Raw genomic sequence first — 25,567 nt, 5'->3', positions numbered from 1 at the left:
TCCATGTCTTCTTTCTCCCAAAGCAGTTAATTGCAGCAGCAAACTGCTTTTTCCTCTACACTGAAAGTCCTTGGGTAGGCTAGGTTTGGCACATCTGAAAATAATTCCAGGACGGATTTTGTGATGCACTTCTGTGCTTTACAATAGAGTCCAATCCTCGTTAGTATAGTGGACAGTATCTCCGCCTGTCACGCGGAAGACCGGGGTTCGATTCCCCGACGGGGAGGGTTCTATCATGTTTTTACAAATCTTCACAACTGCCATCTCTTCTTGGAGATTGAGAACTATCCCAAGTTAATAAACGACTAGTGCGGGCCACCATCATAAGTCGTGGTATCTACTCTGCCAGCCTGTTTTGAGATCCTCATCTCAATACAAAGAAGTTCAACAAAGAGATTATGGTCCACAAGGTTCATGAACCTTGACAGGAGACACATCCTTTTGCTATCAAATGAACTTGCTACTTCCTAACCTACCTGTTAAACTAATGGTTCCATGGTGTAATGGTTAGCACTCTGGATCTTATGATCTGAGTTCAAATCTTGGTGCAACCTTTAGTCTTTATACCTTTGCAACTAATCATGCCAATTTTTAGATAGTCAGTTTTGAGCAGATCAAAACTATTGAAGGAATAGACATTTTGACAGGGGGACCCAACCTCTTGATCATGGATCCAGAGACACCTAAGTTTAAGCTCCCAATCGCAAAGACAAAGTAATCCACTAAAAAGTCCCCCGTATGGCATTTGCACAATTGAAGGGTCCAGTGGGGTTAAAATTACGCCCAACGTGGGGCTCGAACCCACGACCCTGAGATTAAGAGTCTCATGCTCTACCGACTGAGCTAGCCGGGCAGGAAGGTGGTCCAGGGAGGTTTCAAACAGCAGCCAACATGGGGCTCGAACAGACCATGATAATGAGAATCTGGTGCGCTACCGTATGAGCTAGCCAGGCTATTTCAAAGCCACTACAAAAACTCCAGGACGTATACATTTTGCCCTCTTAATGTTGCTTGCTATTAAAGGCCAAAAAGGTGCATAGTAGGGAATTAACAAATGTTCTTTTGAGCTAGCTGGGCAATAGAGCAGCAAGTTGGTAAAAAACATTGTGACAAATAAAATATGGAGAGTACGAGCTAGCCAGGAGTTGAACCTAGAATCTTCTGATCCGTAGTCAGACGCGTTATCCATTGCGCCACTAGCCCTGCCAGAATGTTTTTCTATTGGTCCATGTCTTCTTTCTCCCAAAGCAGTTAATTGCAGCAGCAAACTGCTTTTTCCTCTACACTGAAAGTCCTTGGGTAGGCTAGGTTTGGCACATCTGAAAATAATTCCAGGACGGATTTTGTGATGCACTTCTGTGCTTTACAATAGAGTCCAATCCTCGTTAGTATAGTGGACAGTATCTCCGCCTGTCACGCGGAAGACCGGGGTTCGATTCCCCGACGGGGAGGGTTCTGTCATGTTTTTACAAATCTTCACAACTGCCATCTCTTCTTGGAGATTGAGAACTATCCCAAGTGAATAAACGACTAGTGCGGGCCACCATCATAAGTCGTGGTATCTACTCTGCCAGCCTGTTTTTAGATCCTCATCTCAATACAAAGAAGTTCAACAAAGAGCTTATGGTCCACAAGGTTCATGAACCTTGACAGGAGACACATCCTTTTGCTATCAAATGAACTTGCTACTTCCTAACCTACCTGTTAAACTAATTGTTCCATGGTGTAATGGTTAGCACTCTGGATCTTATGATCTGAGTTCAAATCTTGGTGCAACCTTTAGTCTTTATACCTTTGCAACTAATCATGCCAATTTTTAGATAGTCAGTTTTAAGCAGATCAAAACTATTGAAGGAATAGACATTTTGACAGGGGGACCCAACCTCTTGATCATGGATCCAGAGACACCTAAGTTTAAGCTCCCAATCGCAAAGACAAAGTAATCCACTAAAAAGTCCCCCGTACGGCATTTGCACAATTGAAGGGTCCAGTGGGGTTAAAATTACGCCCAACGTGGGGCTCGAACCCACGACCCTGAGATTAAGAGTCTCATGCTCTACCGACTGAGCTAGCCGGGCAGGAAGGTGGTCCAGGGAGGTTTCAAACAGCAGCCAACATGGGGCTCGAACAGACCATGATAATGAGAATCTGGTGCGCTACCGTATGAGCTAGCCAGGCTATTTCAAAGCCACTTTAAAAACTCCAGGACGTATACATTTTGCCCTCTTAATGTTGCTTGCTATTAAAGGCCAAAAAGGTGCATAGTAGGGAATTAACAAATGTTCTTTTGAGCTAGCTGGGCAATAGAGCAGCAAGTTGGTAAAAAACATTGTGACAAATAAAATATGGAGAGTACGAGCTAGCCAGGAGTTGAACCTAGAATCTTCTGATCCGTAGTCAGACGCGTTATCCATTGCGCCACTAGCCCTGCCAGAATGTTTTTCTATTGGTCCATGTCTTCTTTCTCCCAAAGCAGTTAATTGCAGCAGCAAACTGCTTTTTCCTCTACACTGAAAGTCCTTGGGTAGGCTAGGTTTGGCACATCTGAAAATAATTCCAGGACGGATTTTGTGATGCACTTCTGTGCTTTACAATAGAGTCCAATCCTCGTTAGTATAGTGGACAGTATCTCCGCCTGTCACGCGGAAGACCGGGGTTCGATTCCCCGACGGGGAGGGTTCTGTCATGTTTTTACAAATCTTCACAACTGCCATCTCTTCTTGGAGATTGAGAACTATCCCAAGTGAATAAACGACTAGTGCGGGCCACCATCATAAGTCGTGGTATCTACTCTGCCAGCCTGTTTTGAGATCCTCATCTCAATACAAAGAAGTTCAACAAAGAGATTATGGTCCACAAGGTTCATGAACCTTGACAGGAGACACATCCTTTTGCTATCAAATGAACTTGCTACTTCCTAACCTACCTGTTAAACTAATGGTTCCATGGTGTAATGGTTAGCACTCTGGATCTTATGATCTGAGTTCAAATCTTGGTGCAACCTTTAGTCTTTATACCTTTGCAACTAATCATGCCAATTTTTAGATAGTCAGTTTTAAGCAGATCAAAACTATTGAAGGAGTAGACATTTTGACAGGGGGACCCAACCTCTTGATCATGGATCCAGAGACACCTAAGTTTAAGCTCCCAATCGCAAAGACAAAGTAATCCACTAAAAAGTCCCCCGTACGGCATTTGCACAATTGAAGGGTCCAGTGGGGTTAAAATTACGCCCAACATGGGGCTCGAACCCACGACCCTGAGATTAAGAGTCTCATGCTCTACCGACTGAGCTAGCCGGGCAGGGAGGTTTCAAACAGCAGCCAACATGGGGCTCGAACAGACCATGATAATGAGAATCTGGTGCGCTACCGTATGAGCTAGCCAGGCTATTTCAAAGCCACTACAAAAACTCCAGGACGTATACATTTTGCCCTCTTAATGTTGCTTGCTATTAAAGGCCAAACAGGTGCATAGTAGGGAATTAACAAATGTTCTTTTGAGCTAGCTGGGCAATAGAGCAGCAAGTTGGTAAAAAACATTGTGACAAATAAAATATGGAGAGTACGAGCTAGCCAGGAGTTGAACCTAGAATCTTCTGATCCGTAGTCAGACGCGTTATCCATTGCGCCACTAGCCCTGCCAGAATGTTTTTCTATTGGTCCATGTCTTCTTTCTCCCAAAGCAGTTAATTGCAGCAGCAAACTGCTTTTTCCTCTACACTGAAAGTCCTTGGGTAGGCTAGGTTTGGCACATCTGAAAATAATTCCAGGACGGATTTTGTGATGCACTTCTGTGCTTTACAATAGAGTCCAATCCTCGTTAGTATAGTGGACAGTATCTCCGCCTGTCACGCGGAAGACCGGGGTTCGATTCCCCGACGGGGAGGGTTCTATCATGTTTTTACAAATCTTCACAACTGCCATCTCTTCTTGGAGATTGAGAACTATCCCAAGTTAATAAACGACTAGTGCGGGCCACCATCATAAGTCGTGGTATCTACTCTGCCAGCCTGTTTTGAGATCCTCATCTCAATACAAAGAAGTTCAACAAAGAGATTATGGTCCACAAGGTTCATGAACCTTGACAGGAGACACATCCTTTTGCTATCAAATGAACTTGCTACTTCCTAACCTACCTGTTAAACTAATGGTTCCATGGTGTAATGGTTAGCACTCTGGATCTTATGATCTGAGTTCAAATCTTGGTGCAACCTTTAGTCTTTATACCTTTGCAACTAATCATGCCAATTTTTAGATAGTCAGTTTTAAGCAGATCAAAACTATTGAAGGAATAGACATTTTGACAGGGGGACCCAACCTCTTGATCATGGATCCAGAGACACCTAAGTTTAAGCTCCCAATCGCAAAGACAAAGTAATCCACTAAAAAGTCCCCCGTACGGCATTTGCACAATTGAAGGGTCCAGTGGGGTTAAAATTACGCCCAACGTGGGGCTCGAACCCACGACCCTGAGATTAAGAGTCTCATGCTCTACCGACTGAGCTAGCCGGGCAGGAAGGTGGTCCAGGGAGGTTTCAAACAGCAGCCAACATGGGGCTCGAACAGACCATGATAATGAGAATCTGGTGCGCTACCGTATGAGCTAGCCAGGCTATTTCAAAGCCACTTTAAAAACTCCAGGACGTATACATTTTGCCCTCTTAATGTTGCTTGCTATTAAAGGCCAAACAGGTGCATAGTAGGGAATTAACAAATGTTCTTTTGAGCTAGCTGGGCAATAGAGCAGCAAGTTGGTAAAAAACATTGTGACAAATAAAATATGGAGAGTACGAGCTAGCCAGGAGTTGAACCTAGAATCTTCTGATCCGTAGTCAGACGCGTTATCCATTGCGCCACTAGCCCTGCCAGAATGTTTTTCTATTGGTCCATGTCTTCTTTCTCCCAAAGCAGTTAATTGCAGCAGCAAACTGCTTTTTCCTCTACACTGAAAGTCCTTGGGTAGGCTAGGTTTGGCACATCTGAAAATAATTCCAGGACGGATTTTGTGATGCACTTCTGTGCTTTACAATATAGTCCAATCCTCGTTAGTATAGTGGACAGTATCTCTGCCTGTCACGCGGAAGACCGGGGTTCGATTCACCGACGGGGAGGGTTCTATCATGTTTTTACAAATCTTCACAACTGCCATCTCTTCTTGGAGATTGAGAACTATCCCAAGTGAATAAACGACTAGTGCGGGCCACCATCATAAGTCGTGGTATCTACTCTGCCAGCCTGTTTTGAGATCCTCATCTCAATACAAAGAAGTTCAACAAAGAGATTATGGTCCACAAGGTTCATGAACCTTGACAGGAGACACATCCTTTTGCTATCAAATGAACTTGCTACTTCCTAACCTACCTGTTAAACTAATGGTTCCATGGTGTAATGGTTAGCACTCTGGATCTTATGATCTGAGTTCAAATCTTGGTGCAACCTTTAGTCTTTATACCTTTGCAACTAATCATGCCAATTTTTAGATAGTGAGTTTTAAACAGATCAAAACTATTCAATTCAATTCAATTCAATTTTATTTAAAGTGTCTTATCATAACAAAGTTATCTCAAGACACTATACAGTTGAAATAAGACTACAGTTGATTAAGGAAAAATAGATCCCAGCAATTCAACAAAGAGCAAGAAACAAAACACTGTACAGTGAGCTGTACAGTGAGCAATGGCGAGGAAAAACTTCCTTTTAGAAGGCAGAAACCTAGAGCGGAACCCGACTCATTGTTGACGGCCTGCCGCTTTGACCGGCTGGGAGGAAGGATGGGGGGGTAGACAGATGGATAAGGAGAGGAGTGAGGGAGGATATAGTGAGAGAAAAGAGGAGAGTGTAGGAGGGTCCATGGGGGTGCTGGAGAGAACTCGGGATCTGATGACGTGGTGATGATCCTGGATCAGCAGCAGCTCTGGAGGTGGATCCCTGGATCAGCAACAGCTCTGGAGGTGGATCCCTGGATCAGCAGCAGCTCTGGAGGTGGATCCCTGGGGCTCCGGGAGAGAAATAAAAAGGTGTGGGTTTGGGACAAATGTAGACAATACACAGGTATACAGACACCGGTGACGGGTGAAGATATATAGAGGGGAGAGGGGGGGGGGGGGGTTGAAATAGCCAGGCCAGAGGGCACATACCTAGCACAGCAGATCCAGACACAGGGGCCCAAGCCGCGGCAGGAACCCGCGGGAGACCAGGACCCGGCAGGCAAGAAAACCACCAGGGCCGACCCCAAACACCAGCGAGAAGGCGGACCACCACCGGGGGCGCGAGAGGGCGAGCACAGGCGAGGACGACCGAGGAAGCAGAGAGGGGGAGGCACCAGGCGCAGGCACCGGGGCAGAGGGGCAGCCAGAAGAACCAGTCAGGGGATAGGGCCCCGGGGCCAGGCCGGGCGACGGAGGACCCCCAGACCGTCAGGCCGCCAACAAGTCCATAGCAGGGGACCGAGTCAAGGAGATGGGGACCCACCACAGCAGCGGCGGCGGAACCCCCCCCAATACCCTGCGGACACGGCCAGTAGCCGGGTTGAGTGCCACCGCATGAGCCCGGGGGAGTAATGGCCAGGCACCGGCCCAGGTCCCCCGGGTCACAGGGGGGCCACGGTTGTGCGGGCAGGGCGGGGGCAATGGGGCCGCAGCCGTCCGGGAACGGCCCCCAGTCTTTGAACTGTAGACCGTCCCCAACAGCCGCAGCCCACCTCCCCATGAGGGAAGTTTGGGGGGCCAGCAGTATTCGATGGGCAGTCCACGGTCTCTAAGGTGCCGAGGCCCCGCCCATCACACGTACTGACCCCCAGCCACCGCCCCCACCCACCATGCATCACCCAGGGGGACAGCAGCACTTGCATGGGCGGTACATGGTCACTACGGTAACATGGGTCCGCCCAATGCCTCCGCCGTCCCCCCAATGCGGCCCCCCCCCCACCCGGGAAGCCCCCGAAAGACCGACCAGCCCGGCCACGAACCCCCAGGAACAAGGGCGACAAACCCCCCGACCACGGCACATGCCACACAGGGCGGGTAGAGGACCACAGCCACTGCTGCAGCAGACACCCACCCCAAGACAGGCCCCCCACCACAGACCAGGCGAAGCCATCGGGGCCGGAAGGTCATCCAGAACACCCGGCCAGCCCCAGCCCCACCCCCGACGGCTCACCCGACCCCGTCGGCGGGACCAGCAACCCCCCAGCCCCAGCACCGCCCCCAGCGCAACCCCCCATCCACCACCCCAGCCACCCCCGCCAGCACCCGCGCACCATCAAAAACCCCCCGGAAGCGGGCCACCCCCCCGCCGGCGCACGGGGCCATCGCGGCACCAGCGGTGACCACCACCAGGCCCAAGGCACCCACAGGCCCCACCCGCCGGACCCCCACACCCGAACCGGCCAAGCCAGAACGGCCCCGGCGAGAAAAGAAGGATATACAGAGCTCGGTGTCTAAAACTAAAACTAAAACTCCTCCAGCATTCTCAGCCTATAGCAGCTAAGATAAACAGTTTTGTTAGTTATGACAGCTAGAGATAAACAGTCAAGTTAATTATAGGCTTTATCGAAAAGTAAGGTTTTAAGATTATTTTTAAACATAGAGAGGGTGTCTGCCCTCCGGACTGAAGCCGGTAGTTTGTTCCACAGTAGAGGGGCTTGAAAACTAAAGGCCCTGGCTCCGAATCTACATTTAGAGATTTGTGGTATAACTAGTAGATCAGAGTTTAGGGATCGTAAGGTCCTTGAGGGTTGGTAAGTTTGGATTAAATCTTTAATGTATGTTGGTGCTAGACCATGTAATGCTTTATAGGTTAGGAGAAGGATTTTAAATTGTATTCTAAATTCTACAGGAAGCCAATGTAGGGAAGACAGTACAGGTGTGTTTGCGCCTCTTAGTCTTAGTCAGGACACGAGCTGCAGAGTTCTGAATGAGCTGAAGAGTTCTGAGAGACTTTTTAGAACAGCCTGACAGAAGAGAGTTACAATAGTCCAGCCTGGAGGTAACAAAAGCATGGATGAGCTTCTCAGCAGCATCTAAAGGAAGGAAGTGCCTAATTTTTGAAATGTTACGAAGGTGGAAGTAAGCAGTCCGTGAGATTTGTTTTATGTGTGAGTTAAATGATAAGTCCTCGTCAAAGCATACACCCAGATTCTTTACAGTGGTGCTAGTAGCAGGAGCAAGTCCATTTTGTAAAGCTAGATCATTAGTTAATAATTGTCTGAGATGTTGCGGACCAACTAGTAAAACCTCAGTCTTTTCCGAGTTCAGTAGGAGGAAGTTTTTGGTCATCCATGACTTGATATCTGTGATACAGGACTGTAATTGTGTTAGCTGAATTCTTTCATCTGGCTTCATGGACAGGTAAAGTTGGGTGTCATCAGCATAACAGTGAAAATGTATAGAGTGTCTTCTAATCAAGTCCCCTAGTGGGAGCATATAGATTGTGAATAGTATTGGACCAAGAACAGAACCTTGTGGGACACCATAGCTGACCTTAGTGTGTGTCGATGAGAGGTGGTTGACATGTACATAGTGCTTTCTATCCGACAGGTAAGATTTAAACCAGTTAAGAGCAGTTCCACGAATGCCTAAATGGTTTTCTAGCCTCTGTAGAAGGATTTGGTGGTCGACAGTGTCAAATGCAGCACTGAGATCTAGAAGAACAAGAACTGAAACATGGCCCTGATCAGAGGCCATCAGTAGGTCGTTACTTACTTTTACCAGGGCGGTCTCTGTGCTGTGGTGTTCCCTAAAACCAGACTGAAACACCTCAAATTGATCATTGTCCTGGAGATAATCACAGAGCTGACTCGTTACCACTTTCTCCAGAAGTTTTGAAATGAAGACAAGATTAGAGATAGGCCTGTAGTTAGTGAGGACCTCTGGATCGAGAGTGGGTTTTTTAAGCAGAGGTTTAATTACTGCAACTTTAAAAATCTGAGGCACATAGCCGGATGTTATTGAAGGAATAGACATTTTGACAGGGGGACCCAACCTCTTGATCATGGATCCAGAGACACTTAAGTTTAAGCTCCCAATCGCAAAGACAAAGTAATCCACTAAAAAGTCCCCCGTACGGCATTTGCACAATTGAAGGGTCCAGTGGGGTTAAAATTACGCCCAATGTGGGGCTCGCACCCACGACCCTGAGATTAAGAGTCTCATGCTCTACCGACTGAGCTAGCCGGGCAGGAAGGTAGTCCAGGGAGGTTTCAAACAGCAGCCAACATGGATACCTGGAACAGACAAACAGCCAATCAGAATGCCAAATACTAACAGCCAATCGGAATTCTCCATCTTAACACCTGGTGGCCAACTGTTGAAATATTTAAATAATGTTGGAGCAATAAAGACCCCGGTTCGATTCCCGGCCGATGCACACATCTTTTTTTTCTTTCTTGTTAAATTAATCACGTTGTTAGGTATTAAGTATTAAAAGTAATATTTTACATCGCCTTATGTCTCTGGGGGCTCAACTGTTTAATGTTAAAAGCATAAAACCACACATTTCTTTCTTTTTATATTTTTCTTTCCAGTTAAATGAATCCTATTGTGAAAGTTTTTTAAAAGAGGATTGATTATTTTTTATTTCAGGATTTTGGAGAATTTAATTTAACAATTTAATAATACACTTCAATGATCAACACTATTTTGCTGACAGGTGTCGACCCAGGCCAGAGAACCAGGGCTTCCAACTCTGTTTTCATCCAGACTTTCTGCTGGTGTGAACAGGTCTAGGGGCCAATGTCGTGGGTTGAGGACGTGGTCAAACAGGTGGCAATGGCTGACCTGGACAAACATAACGACAGATTAGTTATCATAAAATTTGATGATAAAAAATGTGATGATAATATGTCCAACATACTTTTCAGAGGGCTTTGGCTGGTTGCTGTCTGTTCAACGGCCTTGTGTGCCAGAGTTGGTGCACTGGTTTCTGAATAGTGTGGCATGAGCAACAGGTAAATCAAGTGACATGTTTCAGTTTGTGATGAACTTTCTGAAATACAATAACAACATTACTTATTAAGAATGAAATACACTATTCTGATTATGACTTTAAAAAGATAGCTATGCTTGTTAATGTGAGAAATGGATAACATGCCCACCTGGTAGAGGGGTGGAAGTTTCAACTTCGAAAATTCCTTCTGGTAACAGAAACATCAGCTCCTTGGGAATAAGAACGGTTTTCTTCGTTGGTGCCTCTGTTTCCTCTGTAGGTAATAAAAGAGAAAAATAATCATGACAGTGTCGATGTAACTGAGAAAAAAACAACATTTAATTTAATAATTCACCCTTGAACTGTTTGCATCTCCTCTGGGGCTGGACATGCCATTGTTGCGACTAGAGTAGGAATGTCAGTAAGTTATATGTACAAGGAATTCACTGTTATGTACCGATTACACCTGAGGATGTATTTGAGGCCGGTTCCACAGCAGGGGTTAAGATGGATTCCTGTTTCTTTTGGAGGTATTTTCGCAACTTGTGCATTTTTGTGCCTGGGGTACACGCTTTTTTCAAAATAATAGAAGCAAAGCCATCTTTTATGTTTGCCCAAATCTTGCCCCAGGTTTTATTTGCTTGTAAACCAAAGCCAACAAGCTGGTCGTCCTCTGTTCTTGTCTCGGGCCTTTTTCCCGGCATCATGGATTCATAATCGAGGAGGGAGCTTTTTTCTTTAAAGGAGAGGGCATAACTGATAAAGGAGAGTAAATTGTCCTTGCTTGGGCCTTCGGCAACAAACACACCAGCATCCTCCTCCTTCTTTTACTTGTTGATCAGATAGAGCGTGTAGCTAACATCATTTTCAAGAAGCCAGCGAAAAGACTTGCCCTTGTACTTGCCAAACTGCAGCACATATTCTCCAAACACTTCTGTCTTGTCAGAAGCATCGCCTCCCCTTTGGCGGACCACAACGAGGGCTTATTCTCTCACAAGTCCTTCTTTAATGGGCAAAGACTTGTCTCGTAGAGATGGGTTACTCTTTATGGCTTTGGCCGCATCAGTTGGATCCTGTCGCAGATATCCAAGTGGACCTTTCTGAAAGGTAACTGCCACTCTTCCAGGAAAGAAGTTGATTTTAGACATTTTACCTTCAAAGAGAAAAATGTAAATTAATGTAACATTTTTTCACACATACCAAAGACTCACAGCATGCTAAAGTGACTGATAAAATATATAAAAAAATATTTATAAATAAGGATGTAAGTAACACATAACAGATGTGAGAAAGTTTAATAGTAGATGTGTTTTTAATTTAACCTTTATTTAATTGAGATACAAATCTATTTTACAAGAGTGTCCTGGCCAAGACAGGCAGTAGCATAGACATACATATACACAAAGACAAGGTGGACTCACTAGAAACACTAAGCATCCAAAACAGTAAACATTTTAAGAACCGCTAAAATGTCATCCAATTTCCCTTTAAAGGTGTGTTTATACAGACTGACAGACAGATCTATATATATATATATATATATATATATATATATATATATATATATATATATATATCTGCACACACTTGTGTAGATATATATATAGATCTATATATAGATAGATCTATATACATATATATATACACGAGTGTGTGTATATATATAGATAGATAGATAGATAGATAGATAGATAGATAGATAGATAGATAGATAGATAGATAGATAGATAGATAGATAGATAGATAGATAGATAGATAGATAGATAGATAGATAGATAGATAGATAGATAGATAGATAGATAGATAGATAGATAGATAGATAGATCTATATATTATATTTCTATATATTTCTAAATGTATCCATATGATAGATAAAACCTTCATCTTTAATCATTTATAGATATTATTTACAGAGGTTTGCAAATGTTTTATTTTAATACTGTTTAAAGTCCACATGTCTTTACAATGTATTTAAATGACCACAACGTTCAAATCATGATTAAAAAAAAAAAATAAGAATACAGTACACTATAAAGTTTCCACATTTATTCATATGCTGGTTAAAACCTTCATCTTTAATAATACATAGTTATTATTTACAGAGGTTTTCACAATTGTATTGTCTTCCTGTTTAAGGTTCACATGTCTTTACACAGTATTTAAATGACTACAATATTCAACACATGACAAACAAAACAAAACAAAGTACAATAAAATGTTTCCGAACTAATTCGTATGATACATAAAACCTTCATCATTAAAAATACATAAATATTATTCACAGAGGTTTGCCATTTTTCCATTTATTGTTGTTAAAAGCGGTGATGTGAGTTCAAATTTTGAAATGACGCTAATACAAAATGACTTTTCATTCATTCTACACACAAATACGCCAGGTAAAATCTCCGGACAGGATCGAAAAAAAACACGTTTCAAAATGACAAAATTTACAATTTTACAATCCAAAAAGGAGTCTCAATTCCAATGACAAAAGAAGCTGGACAAACAGCGACAGGAAGGCGTAAAAACAACCTTTGAAATGTCTAAAATCTAAATAGGAAACGATGACTATTCACATTTAAAAGACGCGGGTCCAATAGCGCCAAATCGGCACCCAGTGGCCGAAAATCGTATTGATTCTCACTACCAACTCATACCAATTCACTACCATTGAAAATGAATGGGAAAACTTTAGGGATCTTTAGCGCAATTATCCACGGCGGCCGCGCGGGGGGCCGGGTTCGATTCCCGGCCAATGCAAGCTCCTTTTGAGGATTTTCCTCCACACACTCAAACCAAAAGCATTTTCGTGCGGCATCATGCCTTCAGGTGCTTGGGTCTCGTTGGCGTGTGGGCAGTAATGGCTAGTCACTGCCTATCTTCTCCTGGCCCCAAGCTTACAAGCTCACTTTTACTCAAAACCCAGCCCGAGGATCTTTCAGACTTACCCCTCCGACCTTTAGACTCCTGCCCTGCCCTCTTTTCGTGCTATCCCCTGGGCCGCACACTGATCGAAATGAAAAAATAAGGAACGCTTCACGAATTTGCGTGTCATCCTTGCGCAGGGGCCATGCTAATCTTCTCTGTATCGTTCCAATTTTAATTGATGTAACAGCAAACTGTTACGACCAGTGCCAATCTGTAAACGTGCAGACTCTCTCAGTGGAGAACTTTCAACTTTATGCGCCGCTTCTCCGCCGGTGTCACCACGGTGGCCCATCCCCTCTATGGCATTTTCATGGTCTGCCTCTCGAGGTGCATCTACGAGTGGGATCCGCAGGACGTTGCCGCCCTTCGACGTGCCAAAAAAGCACGAGATGGTGGCGCAGGGGGTTGGTGACATCTCGGAGGACACCGTCGACCATCTCATCGGCCGGAGGGAGTTGGCGCGTCACTGCCGGAGGAGGACAGCGCGAGCAAAAAGGACACTTTAAAGCGTTTATTTGTTGGACCACGAGCGGATCCAGCAAATTTGGAAGGAGCAGCGGAGACACGTGCTGTGTATCCAGGACCCCAAGCTAATGTCTCTGTACGTGGAGACATGCACCCTGAGGAAAAGGAGGCCTGGAGCTGGTGTGCCCATGGCTCCACGTCCCTGGAGTCCTTCCATCTCCACCTAAACAGGTTCATCCCAGGTAAGCTACGAGTCTTAACAGTGACGAGACACCGTTGTAATAACCATTGAGATTTATTAATCATGATCGTTGCACAGCTTAAGCCCATTGACTCATGTTTATTTAATCTCCAGGAACCAGTGCCAAGGATGTGCATTTCCAGGCGTATCTCCTGCAGGTGATACGCTGATGCGCTGGAACGACGACTGCATGCTGGCGACGGTCGAGAACGCCTCTGGTCCGCTCGTACGACAGCTTTGTCAGAGATGCGGCGGAGCAGTTGAGCCGGCTGGTGCTGGAAAAGAAGACATGCAGACCTGAAAAGTACACAGGCAAGTAATACGACAAAGTAACACATCTAACAATAATTAACTCTCAGGTTCCAACGGCGTCAGGAGAACCAGGAGTTGAGTGTCCTGTCTCAGGGATTTGATTAAACACCCTGCATTCCAGTGGCGCATGTTCGCCTTCCACTACGAGCGCAAGCTCGGATGCTGCACGAAAATGCTTTTGGTTTGAATGTGTGGAGGAAAATCCTCAAAAGGAGCTTGCATTGGCCGAACCCGGGCCTCCCGCGCATCCGCCGCGGATACTGTTGCTAAAAATCCCTAATGTTTCACAGTTCATTTTCAATGGTTGTGAAAGGGTGCGAGTCTGGCGCTATTTGACGTGCATATTTTAAAATTGAGCGTTGTTTCCTATTTAGATTTTAGCTGTTGTTTTTACATCTCCCTGGTGCTGTTCGTCCAGATTTTTTTTTTCTAATTGGAATTGAGACTCCTCTTTGTATTCAAATTGTGTCATTTTGATACAGGTTGTTTTCGAAGCCTGTTCGAAGATGTTTACCTGGCGTATTTTGTGTAGAATGAATTCATTTTGTATTTGCGTCATTTCAAAATTTTTACTCATATCACCCCTTTTAACAGCAATAAAAGGAAAAATGGCAAACCTCTGTGAATAATAACTATATATTATTAAATATGAAGGTTTTATCTAACATATGAATTAATTTGGAAACATACTGTGTTCTTTTTTATTTAATCATGTTTTGAATGATGAGGCCATTTAAATACATTGTAAAAGACATGTTGACTTTTAAACCTTGATAAAATAAAAACATTTGCAAACCTCTGTATATAATAACTACATGTTATTAAAGATGAAGGTTTTATCTATCATATGGATGAATTTTGAATAGTTAGCCGGTCTGGCGCTATTTTACGCGCGTATTTTAAAATTGAATAGAGCGTTGTTTCCTATTTAGATTTTAGCCATTTGAAAGGAGTTGTTTTTATGCCTCCCTGGCGCTCTTCGTCCAGCTTCTTTTGTTATTGGAATTGAGACTCCTTTTTCTATTCAAATTGTGTCATTTTGAAACAAGTTGTTTTCGAGCACTGGGTGCGCCTGTTCTGAGATGTTTATAGGAAGTCATTTTGCATTTGCGTCATTTCAAGGCACAAATTTATTGCTTAAACACAGCCTCTTTTTTGATTCCAACATCAGTCTGAACAGGAAGGTACCTACTTTTTTTTAAAGTAATCACGTTTTTCGTCGCTAAGTAAAATATTAATTTATACTTGTTGAAACTTAGTTTCAAGTTATTTCAATGACTATTGTGGGTTTTTCTTACTTTAACGGGAGGGTACCAACAATTTTGTCCACGAGTGTATATATATACAGTATATATTTATATAGATATATATATATATCTATATATACAGTATATATCTATATATATATAGACTTACATTGTGCCATCTTGCACTTTCATTGTTCGTCGGGTAGAGAGATGTTTAGGTCCTGTTCCCAGGCATGCTTAATTTTTTCAATTGGAGCCTGTCTCGTGGTCAACAGTTTGTCATAAATTACAGATGTAAGGTGTTTAGATGAGGGTTGAAGGTCCAACACCTCATCCATCAAATTAGTTTCCGGTTTACTTGGAAAGTTTGGAATTGCTGATTTCAGAAAATGTCTAATTTGGAAGTATTGAAAGAGATGTGATTTGGGAAGGTTATATTTTTTAGATAGTTGCTCAAAGGTGCTGAAAGTGTTGTCGATGAAAAGACTCTTTAATTTATAAAGGCCCTTTCTATTCCATTATTGATAAGCCTTATCCAAGATGGAGGGCTGGAAGTTATGGTTATTTGTAATTGTGCCAGATAGGGAAAAGCTGTGTAATTGAAAGAATTTCCTGAATTGACGCCATATTCTTACCGTGTGACAGACGGTTGTATTGTCAGATATTTTGCTCGGAGGGAACGGGAGAGCTGATGTCAGTAAGGCGGGTAAGGAAATATCTTTGGCAGAGTTTATCTCCATTTGAACCCACATGGGGCAGTTTGTTTTGTCCCTATAGTGTAATAGATGTGTTATACAATGAAGATTAGCAGCCCAATAGTAGAACAGAAAATTTGGTAACCCCATGCCCCCATTAAGTTTGGATTTCTGAAGGTGGACTTTGCCTATTCTTGGTGGTTTACCCTTCCATATGTATGATGAGATGACAGAATCTAACATGTTAAAGAAGTGTCTTGGTATAAATACTGGCAAGGCTTGGAAAAGATAAAGGAACTTGGGGAGAATATTCATTTTTATTGAGTTTATTCTGCCAATCAGGGATGTGGATAAGGGGGACCAGTGCGCGAATTGTTGTTTTACCTGATTTAATAGTTTCATTATGTTCTGTTCAAAAAGGTGCTTATGTTTCCTTGTGATTTTTACGCCAAGATATGTAAAATAATTGTTGACTATTTTGAAGGGGAGATTGCATGTGATATTTTGCTCTCCGTTAATAGGGAGAAGTTCACGTTTGTGCAAGTTGAGTTTGTAACCTGAAAAGCTTCCGAACTGGGTTAAAAGTGACAGCAATGAGGGTATGGACGAGTTCAAGTCTGATAGGTAAAGCAGAAGGTCATCTGCGTAAAGGGAGAGCTTGTGTTCGACGCCATTCCTACTTATACCTGTGATATTACTGCTGCTACGCAAAGCTATAGCTAGTGGTTCTATTGCCAAATCAAATAACAAGGGGCTTAAAGGGCAGCCTTGTCTAGTTCCTCGTTTGAGATTGAAGGGTTTAGATCTCTGTGTGTTGGTTAGAATTGAGGCGGTGGGACTTGTATAAAGTAATTTTATCCAAGACATAATAGTTGGACCAAATCCAAACCTTTCCAATATTTTGAATAGATACTGCCATTCCACACGGTCGAATGCCCTTTCTGCATCCAGGGAGAGAATGCATTCAGTATCAGCGACAGAGGGGGAGTACAGTATGTTAAATAGTTTGCGTGTGTTGAAATATGAGTGTCTGTTTTTGATAAAACCAGTTTGGTCTTCAGAAATGACGGTGGGGAGAATGTTTTCTAATCGTTGAGCCAAAATCTTTGCTAGAATTTTCGCATCAACATTTATCAAGGAGATTGGTCTGTACGATGAGCATTGCATTGGATCTTTGTCTTTTTTCGGGATAAGATTGATATACGCTTCATAATAAGAGGCCGGTAGTTTGTTGAGCTTAAAAGAGTCAGATAGTACCAAAATTAATTGTGGTGTAATAAGTGAGGAGAATGTTTTATAAAAGAAGAGATGGCCGCTGTTATTTCACTATCAGTAATTGGTTTCTCTAATATCGTTCTGTCTTCATGTGATATGGTTGGAATATTGATCTTAGAAAGGAAATCATTAATTGAGTTGTCATCACTCGGATATTCAGATGTGTACAGATGTGAGTAGAATTTTCTGAATTCATCATTGATTTCAGTTGGGTTTGAGGTGACATCTTTAGATGTTCTAATTTTAGTGATATGTTGTCTCGTGCTGAACCCTCTTAGCTGACTAGCCAGTAATTTCCCAGTTCTGTTGCCATGTATGTATAACATACTTTTGTTTTTAAGGAGCTGCCTCTCAACTTGATGGGTTGTGTGAAGATCGTAATTTATTTGGTATTCTACACGTTTTTTATATAATACAGGGTTTTTTGTTTGCGAGTACTGCAGATCCAATTCCTTTATCTTAGTGCTGAGCTCATGTCGCTCCCTTTGTGACGTCTTTCTCTTATTGGCTGAGAAAGATATAATTTGTCCTCTCAGGTATGCTTTCAGGGTATCCCAAATTATTAGGCTGGATGGTCCGGATGAGGAGTTAATCTCAAAGAATAGTTTTATGTGTTCCTGAATAAAGTTAGTAAAATTATCATCTGAGAGTAAGTTGAGTTTAACCTCCAGTGGTTCCTTATTTGAGGGAGACATGGTAATGTCATGCAAAATACCACAGGTACGTGGTCAGATATTATGATGGTTTCATAATCGCAAGAAACGGCGAAGTGTGTCAATGTGTTGTCTACTAGGAAGTAATCGATCCTGGAATATGTGTGATGCACATGTGAGAAAAAAGAATAGTCTTTTTTAGTAGGGTGCAAAAATCGCCACATATCGACTATTCTATACTTGGATAGAAAAGAATTGATGACTGAAGCAGACCTTCTCATGTTGACCGGGGTTTGAGAGGATCTGTCCAAGATAGGATCAAGCCATGTGTTGAGATCACCTCCGAGTATTAATGAGTATTTGTTCAGATCCGGCAGAGAAGAAAATATTTTTTTTAAAAAGCCTGCATCATCAGTGTTCGGAGCATATATGCTAGCTAACATAACATTGGTGTTATATAATTAACCTGTGACAATAACGTAACGCCTGTTTCTGTCTGCTATTGTGTTATGATGTTCAAATTGGATGTTTTGATGGAGAAGAATTGAGACCCCTCGAGCCTTTCCCTGGAAAGTAGAATGAAAGTGCCGCCCCCTCCATCCATTCATCAAACGCAGATTGTCACATTCTCTGATGTGCGTCTCTTGTAAAAATACCACCGAACTTTTCATTTGTTTGATATATGTAAACACCTTTCTTCTTTTAACCGGGTGGTTTAAGCCTTTAACATGCCAGCTCAACATGCGTAAGGAGTTATCTATGATCCAAAATTGGAAGAGTAGGATGAGAATGAGTAATGTTAAATAAGCTCCAGATGTAAAAACAAGAATTTAAGATGACAGTTGACTGTTCGAAACATACAAAAACACTAAGACTGTTGACCATGAGCCCTCCCTTTAAAGTCCCACCCTGAAGAAAGCTGCAAAAGAAAAATAGCAGCAGGCTCTTCTTAAATGCACACATAACACCCCAAAAACCTTCCTCTAAAATAACTTCTAAATCCTCTGCTCCATTTCTTATTGATTGTCATGGAATGCACTTTTTTTTCAATAAGGTATATTGTTAGAACTTAGAACACAACATTGTTGATACCAAAAAAAATACTCACAGAGTGACATCAAGTGGCTGAATAATGTCACTAAACCAGCATTATAACTGTCTTTGTTGCATGGCTGGAGTTCTGTCCACGTATTTCTTAGCTTCATCCGCCGACCCGAACCGTTTCTTCTCACCTCCGGGAAGAGTGATGGAAAGTCGAGCCGGGAACCACAGCGACGGTCTTAGTCCACGGTTGTAAAGCTCGGCCATCACCTCCTTGTACTCCGCACGAAGACTCAGGACTTCGGGAGTGTAGTCCTCCACCACTCGTATTTGTTGTCCGTGGTACTCCAATTTCCCCCTCCGGCGATCCTCGCGGACCAGTAACTCTTTCACCTGGTACTGGTGGAGGCGGATGATGACGTGTCGAGGCTTCAGCGCGGTGGTCGGTTTCGCCGTAGAGACGCGGTGGGCTCGGTCTATCTCCGGGGGAGCAGGTAGCACGTCCGGCCCAAACACCTCGGACAGGAACTCTTTGAAGAACTCGGTGGGACGTCTCCCTTCTGTGTTTTCGGCGAGGCCCAGGATCCGGATGTTTTGGCGTCGGCTACGGCCCTCAAGATCGACAACTTTAGCGGTTAGCTTGTTGTTAGCTTCCCGAAGGCTATCGCAGACGTTCTCCAGGTCAGCGACACGTTGGCTTAAGTCCTCCGTTGCAAGTTCGAGTGACGAGAGCCGCTGGCCGTGGTCATCCAGTGTAGACTGTATTTGGCCAACTGTGACTTGAGTGCGTTGAAAGAGGCTTTGAATTCGGCCACAAGTGATTCCTTCAGCCTGTCCAGCATTTCGGCAATGGCGTCCATCGTCAAGTCTTCTTTCTTAGAATGTTTGCCTTTTGAAGCCATTTCAATAAAAATATGTTACGCCAGTCGTTTGGTCTGGTTTTTGTCTTTTTTGTTGCGTTCAGAGGTTGGTAAAAGTGCAAAAGTATATAAAAAATTGCGGAGCGAAAGTTTCTGCCGCTACTCCATGCGCCGCCAAACAGGAAGTCCCATAGCTATCTTTTTAAAGTCAAAATTAGAATATTGTATTTCATTCTTAATAAGTAATGTTCTTATTGTACTTCAGAAAGCTTATGACAAACTGAAACATGTCACTTGATTTACCTGTTGCTCATGCCACACTATTTCAGAAACCAGCGCACCAACTCACCAGGCCGTTGAACAGACAGCAACCAGCCAAAGCCCTCTGAAAATTAAGTTGGCCATATTATCATCAAATCTGTTTATCATCAAATTTTATGATAACTAATTTGTCGTTATGTTTGTCCAGGTCAGCCATTGCCACCTGTTCGACCACGTCCTCAGCCAAAGCCTGTTGGTTATACTCAGGACATTGGCCCCTGGACATGTTCACACCAGCAAGAAGAATGTCTTGATGAAAACAGAGATGGAAGCCTTGGGTCTCTGGCTTGGGTCGACACCTGTCGCAACCCGATAAAGACGTTTCATCGTGGCTGTTACCTCATCAACCAGAGCTCATTGACAGCGTTTCCGAGCTTCCATCGCCACATTTTTCCAGCTCCATCCCTTTTTTATATGAAAGCCGGAAAGCGATGCACTCATGGAGAGGATGAGGAACAATTACAGACTTATATCAAAGGCTGTGTCATCGGACAAACTGCCCCATGCCAGTGGGTGGTGCTCATCTGTGTTGAAGCCACAAAGAAGTGAAAACCGGAAACATTTTGAGACTAGTCGGTGTTTTCACCTGTTGAACGAAAGATAAAATAAAAATATTAAAGGACCTGATTATTATGTCTAGACTGCATTGATCTGCTTCATTCACATGATAATATTGGTGTTAAGTTTTCAATGAAAGTGTAGTTTCATCCATCGCTGCTTATCTAGTGTTTACAATAGTCACTTCCGTTTATTGTCCTGCACTGATCCGCTGGCACCAACGGCTCATTTTGTGATCAATATAATAGTTTATCTTCTTTAGTTTTAATTTCCCCTCATAACCCCCACCACACCTTCCACTTGCTTCCACTTGCTTCCATCTTACAGTTCTCACTCGACACGCTTACACAGCTGTGGCGATCATAGTCTGCCTTGAAGTTACATGCAGTTTGAAAGATCAATATAATTTCTAAAAACAAGTTTAAAATATAAACTTTTTTTGTTAAGAATTATCTTTGAAGAGAAAAAAGGAAAATGTAAAAAGGGTTTTGTATCTTATTAGGGCTTGTGTTTAACTTTCTCGTCCTCTCTTGTCCACATCCACACCTCTCCTGTCATTCAAGTCAGAATGAAGGTTGGAATAAACACTAATAGACTGTAACTCTATTGATTTCACGTGTTATATGTTATAAAGTTACAGTATCTCTATCACATTGTGTCGTGATTCATAAATGCAACTATTATATGGTTGTATTGAAACAATAAAACAATGTTTGTGAAAGTAATGAAAAATATTAAATATGAAAGTAGCTTAACACGTTACAATTTAAAGACAGCATTATTGTTAAGTAAAGTATTACTTGCAATGAGGGTAATCAATAAAAAAAGAGCTGTCTTGCCTGTAGTTCATACAAAACTCTGTCATTATTCCAACCTTGAACACAAATATAATTAAGTAAGTAAGTAAGTAAGTAATTTATATTTGTACAGGGCTTTTCCAGACCAGGGTCACAAAGCGCTTGTATAATCAAAACACAATTCAATAAAGTATATACTTTAAAGGTCAAGATAAAACTGATAACACAACAGGAGTTCCAGAAAATCAAGGAAAAGCCTGAACAGATAAAAACGTTTTAAGATGTTTCTTGAAGGAGTCAGTAGATCATCAAGTGCAAAGAGAGAGGAAGATCGTTCCAAAGCTTAGGAGCAACAGTCTGGAAGGATTTCGCTCCTCTGTTCCTGAACCGTGTGCGTGGAACCATAAGTAGATTCTGATCCACAGACCTCAGAGCCCGAGCTGGGGTGTAAGACTGGATCAGATCACTGATGGAAGGTCTGACCATGAATAGATCTGAAAGTAAGAACCAGAATGTTAAAGTTGATCCTGAAAGAAACTGGCAGCCAGTGAAGAGTTTAAAGGAGAAATGTGAGTTCTTCTACTAGAGCGGGTCAGAATTCTGGCTGCAGAGTTTTGTATGAACTGCAGGCGAGACACATCCTTCTTGTTTAGACATGAAAATAAACACAGTTACAGTAGTCCAGGCGAGGATGCATGGATTATAAGCTCCAGATCATGTTGTGACAACAAGAGACATGTCTTTGTCAAATACAACACCCAGGTTTCTCAGGCTCAGTTTAACAGACTGACCTAAGTCACCCAAGTACTGACTCAACCCTGAAACCTTCGCATCAGGAGCAATAACCAGAGTTTCAGTTTTGTCCATATTTAGCTGCAAAGTGTTTTCACTCATTGTTTGATTTCTAGCAAACAATTGACTAAGTTCAGCCTCTGGGGCTGGATTTATGGTCTCCATCTCCAGCAGGATTCTCCTCCGTTTGGAGCTGCTTCGGTGTGTTCTGGTGGAAGAAAATGGAGGAGAGTGAAGATCCTTTGTTTACCACTAAGTCACGTGGGGAAGGGTTCGTCTTCTGACTTTCGAAATACATTTTTTTGCCCAACTGTCCTTTAATTGAACCAGGTTTTAACAACACTAAAGAAAAACCTAAAACAGAGTTTGCAGAAATATTTAAAGAGAGAGAGAGAGTTGTGAACGCTAAATGTATCTAATTTTTTAATATATGAAAATATGTCTTATCAATATGATGTTTTTTGTTTTGTTTATGTTTATTACAGTTTTTCTCAGTCGCTTTTCTCACATCACTATTAACATTTGCACAGCATTTCTCAAAACAATTAGTGCAAACTGCAAAACCTAGTGGATAACCTGCAAAAGTACATCACTTGCTTAAATTGGAAAGTCTATTCCTCAAAGCAAGTATTCATGTCAATGAAACTGCCAGTGTCAACAAAATGAGTCTTGACACCATTGTGTATGAATAAGATAGTCAAAAGGCTTTATCATGTTTTCATTATGACAGTTTATTCTCTCAGTGTTTTCCAATGCGGAAAAAAAGCTCAGAACTCGGTGACACTACCTGAAAATGCTCAAGACAGCACTGTACACTACTACAGTACAAGTTTGTCCTAAATAAGTGACTGAAGTTCATTTTTCTTTTGCACAATGCTGTAGAATTGCAAAGAGCATATACAGTAAAAATGTGAAACATACATATTCAGTGTCTTATACTCACTCCCCTAACTGTGTTAAACTTACCTTTTGGGTAGAGCTGTGCACAAATGGGAACAATATAACAGGACATATTGTAATCTGGAATCTGCCTATGTAAATGGCCTATTCTCCCTCTTCCCCTGTTTTGTCCTCTTCCCCTTCTTCCTTGCATCCTCAATCCTCTTCCACGAGGCCAACCTTCCATTTCTGTGTCACAGAATTGTAGAAATGGTCCACACTATGTCCTGCTCTGTTCATATATGCTTGTGAGGGTTCATGGGATTCATCCCTGAGTGACTGTGAACAAGTGGCTTGTCATTGGTTACAACATATACTTCACACACCTCCTCATGAGTGAAAGCTAGTAAAGTAGAAGTTGTAGTAACTAAAGTCCACCTGAGAGCAATTGTTCAATTTAGGAGACATTTCCAGGAAAAAATGATAAAGAAAGGTATAAAATTTGCTTGACAGAATTTGATAACTAGTTCTACAATTTTGTATCTAATGACTCAAGCAATGAAATGACGACTATTGGTTTTATTGGGAACGACTATTAAACATCCATAGCAACTGATACATGTCCAAAAGCATTTGAAATTTGTTCAGAGGAAGGAGAAATTGCTACTATGTTGCTACTAAATGTTGCGGAGGTTGAACAAATAGTTGTGAGAATTTTCATTCTGATCTGAGAAAAGCGCCATAGCAACTGAGAAATACTGTATTTCAGGATTTGGACCAGTTGTGGACTGCTGGAAGAGACAAACAGCCAATCAGAATACTCCATCGCCTTATGCCCTTATTAAACAGTCCCCCCTTACCAGTTAAATGAATCGCATTGTGAAAGGTATTAAAAGAGTAGGTGTCGTTGCGACGAAATACGGGATTACTTTTTAAAAGTAGGCACCCAGGTTCCTCTGTCGTTTTCAGACTGTTGTGGAATCAAAAAGAGGCTGTATTTCAGCAATTAGAATGATGAAAATGCAAAATGCAAATGCAGGCGCGCCTAGTGCTCGAAAACGACAAGTTTCAAATGACCCAATTTGCATACAAAAAGGAGTCTCAATACCAATGAAAAAAGAAGCTGGAAAAAAAGCGCCAGAGAGCCGAGAAGTGGTAAAAAACAACACCTTTCAAATGGCTAAAATCTAAATAGGGAACAACGCTCTATTCAATTTTAAAAATAAGCGCGTCAAATAGCGCCAGACAGCCCCCCTGTGGCCGAAAACCGTATTCATTTTCAGTACCAACTCATACCCTTTCCCTACCATTGCAAATTAATGAGGAAACTTTAGGGAATTTTAGCGGAAGTATAGCGGGGGCTGGGCCCGAAAGCCAGCTTCGAGTCCTGCTTCGACGTTTGGCATTGATCTTTTTGGATTTATATATATAATTGTGTTGCAGCTACAGCAGCAATCTTGCCTTACATTCACTTGTTTATTTTTGTTCAGTGTTAAGGTAGTAAAAGAAAAAATCTGAAAGTGCCACCACGCCCCCTCAGTGACCCGAGGCATCAGATGCCAGTAACATGTATCCCAGGTGCCAGGGGTCGTTAATCTTTGCCGGTTATTGGAATTTTTACTATTTAACATTTTATACACAAGTAACAATGATGACCCCTGCAGGATTCCTATTGTCTGTTAAAATGCTCTTTTTTGTGGGGGGTTTTCTTTTAATGACAATATTCATCTTATAATTTTTTTTAATAACATGATTCTGTGAGATGAAGGAATGCATGTTGGCAAATAACATAAATGCCCAACGATTGCATTGTTTTCTCCTTACTCATTGTGGAGTGAACAAACTCAGTCCTGCTCGTCTCTATGGAGTTCTGCGCATTCGTTTGATCCAAGGAAGAGAGAAACTTAGAATTAACACTGCATTTATTTAAGGTTCCCTTCAGGAAATTGTTTTTCCAATTAGCCCACAGATATACAGACAATAATTCATAAAAATAAAAATAAGAAGAAGAACAAAGTTTCTATTGATTAGCTAATCTAGGATTTAGCTAACTGACATTGTAGATATCTTAACCAAGTAATTCATCTTGTACGTCTTCTTTATGTTCCCTAATCAAAATAAAATATTCATCACATTGTGTACAAATAGCATAATTTACTGGGTATTTTTGTGAATCCGGGATTTATTTCGATATAAAAGATATCCTGCAAATGGAGCATCAGGTTTTTTCTCTCATTCGATAATATGTTCCTCAAAATTGTCACCATAAAACAATGTCCACACAGAGAGCAGATTATGGTTAAGCTGTGTGTATCTTCTGGAATTGTCATGACTTCCTCTTTGTGAGTCATCATGTGTCTTCATATTTCCACACTGTTACCACAATCAGTTACCACACTGAGAGCAAGCAAAGGTTTTTTTCCAGTGTGAATTCTTCTGTGTTTTCTCAAACTATCTGCATGTGTATAACAATTACCACACTTTGAGCAGATGTAAGGTTTTTGTCCTGTGTGAGTTCTCATGTGTTTCTTTAAACTCCCTTTCTGAGCAAAATATTTACCACACTGAGAACAAGCA

The 25,567-nt window shown here is 42.2% G+C and overlaps 13 non-coding genes across 13 annotated transcripts; 4 read left to right on the top strand and 9 right to left on the bottom strand.

Moving 5' to 3' along the window:
- Positions 1-154: 154 nt before the first annotated feature.
- Positions 155-226, top strand: trnad-guc (transfer RNA aspartic acid (anticodon GUC)). The gene has a single exon. It is a non-coding gene; the product is annotated as a tRNA-Asp (tRNA).
- Positions 227-780: 554 nt separating this feature from the next.
- trnak-cuu (transfer RNA lysine (anticodon CUU)) lies at positions 781-853 on the bottom strand. Its single transcript has one exon. It is a non-coding gene; the product is annotated as a tRNA-Lys (tRNA).
- A 277-nt stretch (positions 854-1,130) lies between these two features.
- Positions 1,131-1,203, bottom strand: trnar-acg (transfer RNA arginine (anticodon ACG)). Its single transcript has one exon. It is a non-coding gene; the product is annotated as a tRNA-Arg (tRNA).
- A 176-nt stretch (positions 1,204-1,379) lies between these two features.
- trnad-guc (transfer RNA aspartic acid (anticodon GUC)) lies at positions 1,380-1,451 on the top strand. The gene has a single exon. It is a non-coding gene; the product is annotated as a tRNA-Asp (tRNA).
- A 554-nt stretch (positions 1,452-2,005) lies between these two features.
- On the bottom strand, positions 2,006-2,078 carry trnak-cuu (transfer RNA lysine (anticodon CUU)). Its single transcript has one exon. It is a non-coding gene; the product is annotated as a tRNA-Lys (tRNA).
- Positions 2,079-2,355: 277 nt separating this feature from the next.
- trnar-acg (transfer RNA arginine (anticodon ACG)) lies at positions 2,356-2,428 on the bottom strand. The gene has a single exon. It is a non-coding gene; the product is annotated as a tRNA-Arg (tRNA).
- Positions 2,429-2,604: 176 nt separating this feature from the next.
- Positions 2,605-2,676, top strand: trnad-guc (transfer RNA aspartic acid (anticodon GUC)). Its single transcript has one exon. It is a non-coding gene; the product is annotated as a tRNA-Asp (tRNA).
- A 554-nt stretch (positions 2,677-3,230) lies between these two features.
- On the bottom strand, positions 3,231-3,303 carry trnak-cuu (transfer RNA lysine (anticodon CUU)). The gene has a single exon. It is a non-coding gene; the product is annotated as a tRNA-Lys (tRNA).
- Positions 3,304-3,567: 264 nt separating this feature from the next.
- On the bottom strand, positions 3,568-3,640 carry trnar-acg (transfer RNA arginine (anticodon ACG)). The gene has a single exon. It is a non-coding gene; the product is annotated as a tRNA-Arg (tRNA).
- A 176-nt stretch (positions 3,641-3,816) lies between these two features.
- trnad-guc (transfer RNA aspartic acid (anticodon GUC)) lies at positions 3,817-3,888 on the top strand. Its single transcript has one exon. It is a non-coding gene; the product is annotated as a tRNA-Asp (tRNA).
- A 554-nt stretch (positions 3,889-4,442) lies between these two features.
- Positions 4,443-4,515, bottom strand: trnak-cuu (transfer RNA lysine (anticodon CUU)). Its single transcript has one exon. It is a non-coding gene; the product is annotated as a tRNA-Lys (tRNA).
- Positions 4,516-4,792: 277 nt separating this feature from the next.
- On the bottom strand, positions 4,793-4,865 carry trnar-acg (transfer RNA arginine (anticodon ACG)). Its single transcript has one exon. It is a non-coding gene; the product is annotated as a tRNA-Arg (tRNA).
- An 8,081-nt stretch (positions 4,866-12,946) lies between these two features.
- LOC148080592 (U6 spliceosomal RNA) lies at positions 12,947-13,052 on the bottom strand. Its single transcript, XR_015711190.1, has one exon. It is a non-coding gene; the product is annotated as a U6 spliceosomal RNA (small nuclear RNA).
- Positions 13,053-25,567: the final 12,515 nt, after the last annotated feature.

The sequence above is a fragment of the Callionymus lyra genome, chromosome 4 (genome assembly GCF_982586985.1).
Source record: "Callionymus lyra chromosome 4, fCalLyr1.hap1.1, whole genome shotgun sequence".
Lineage (NCBI taxonomy): Eukaryota > Metazoa > Chordata > Actinopteri > Syngnathiformes > Callionymidae > Callionymus > Callionymus lyra.
Note: the sequence above shows the minus strand (reverse complement) of the source record. Positions and strands in the feature narration are given on the sequence as shown.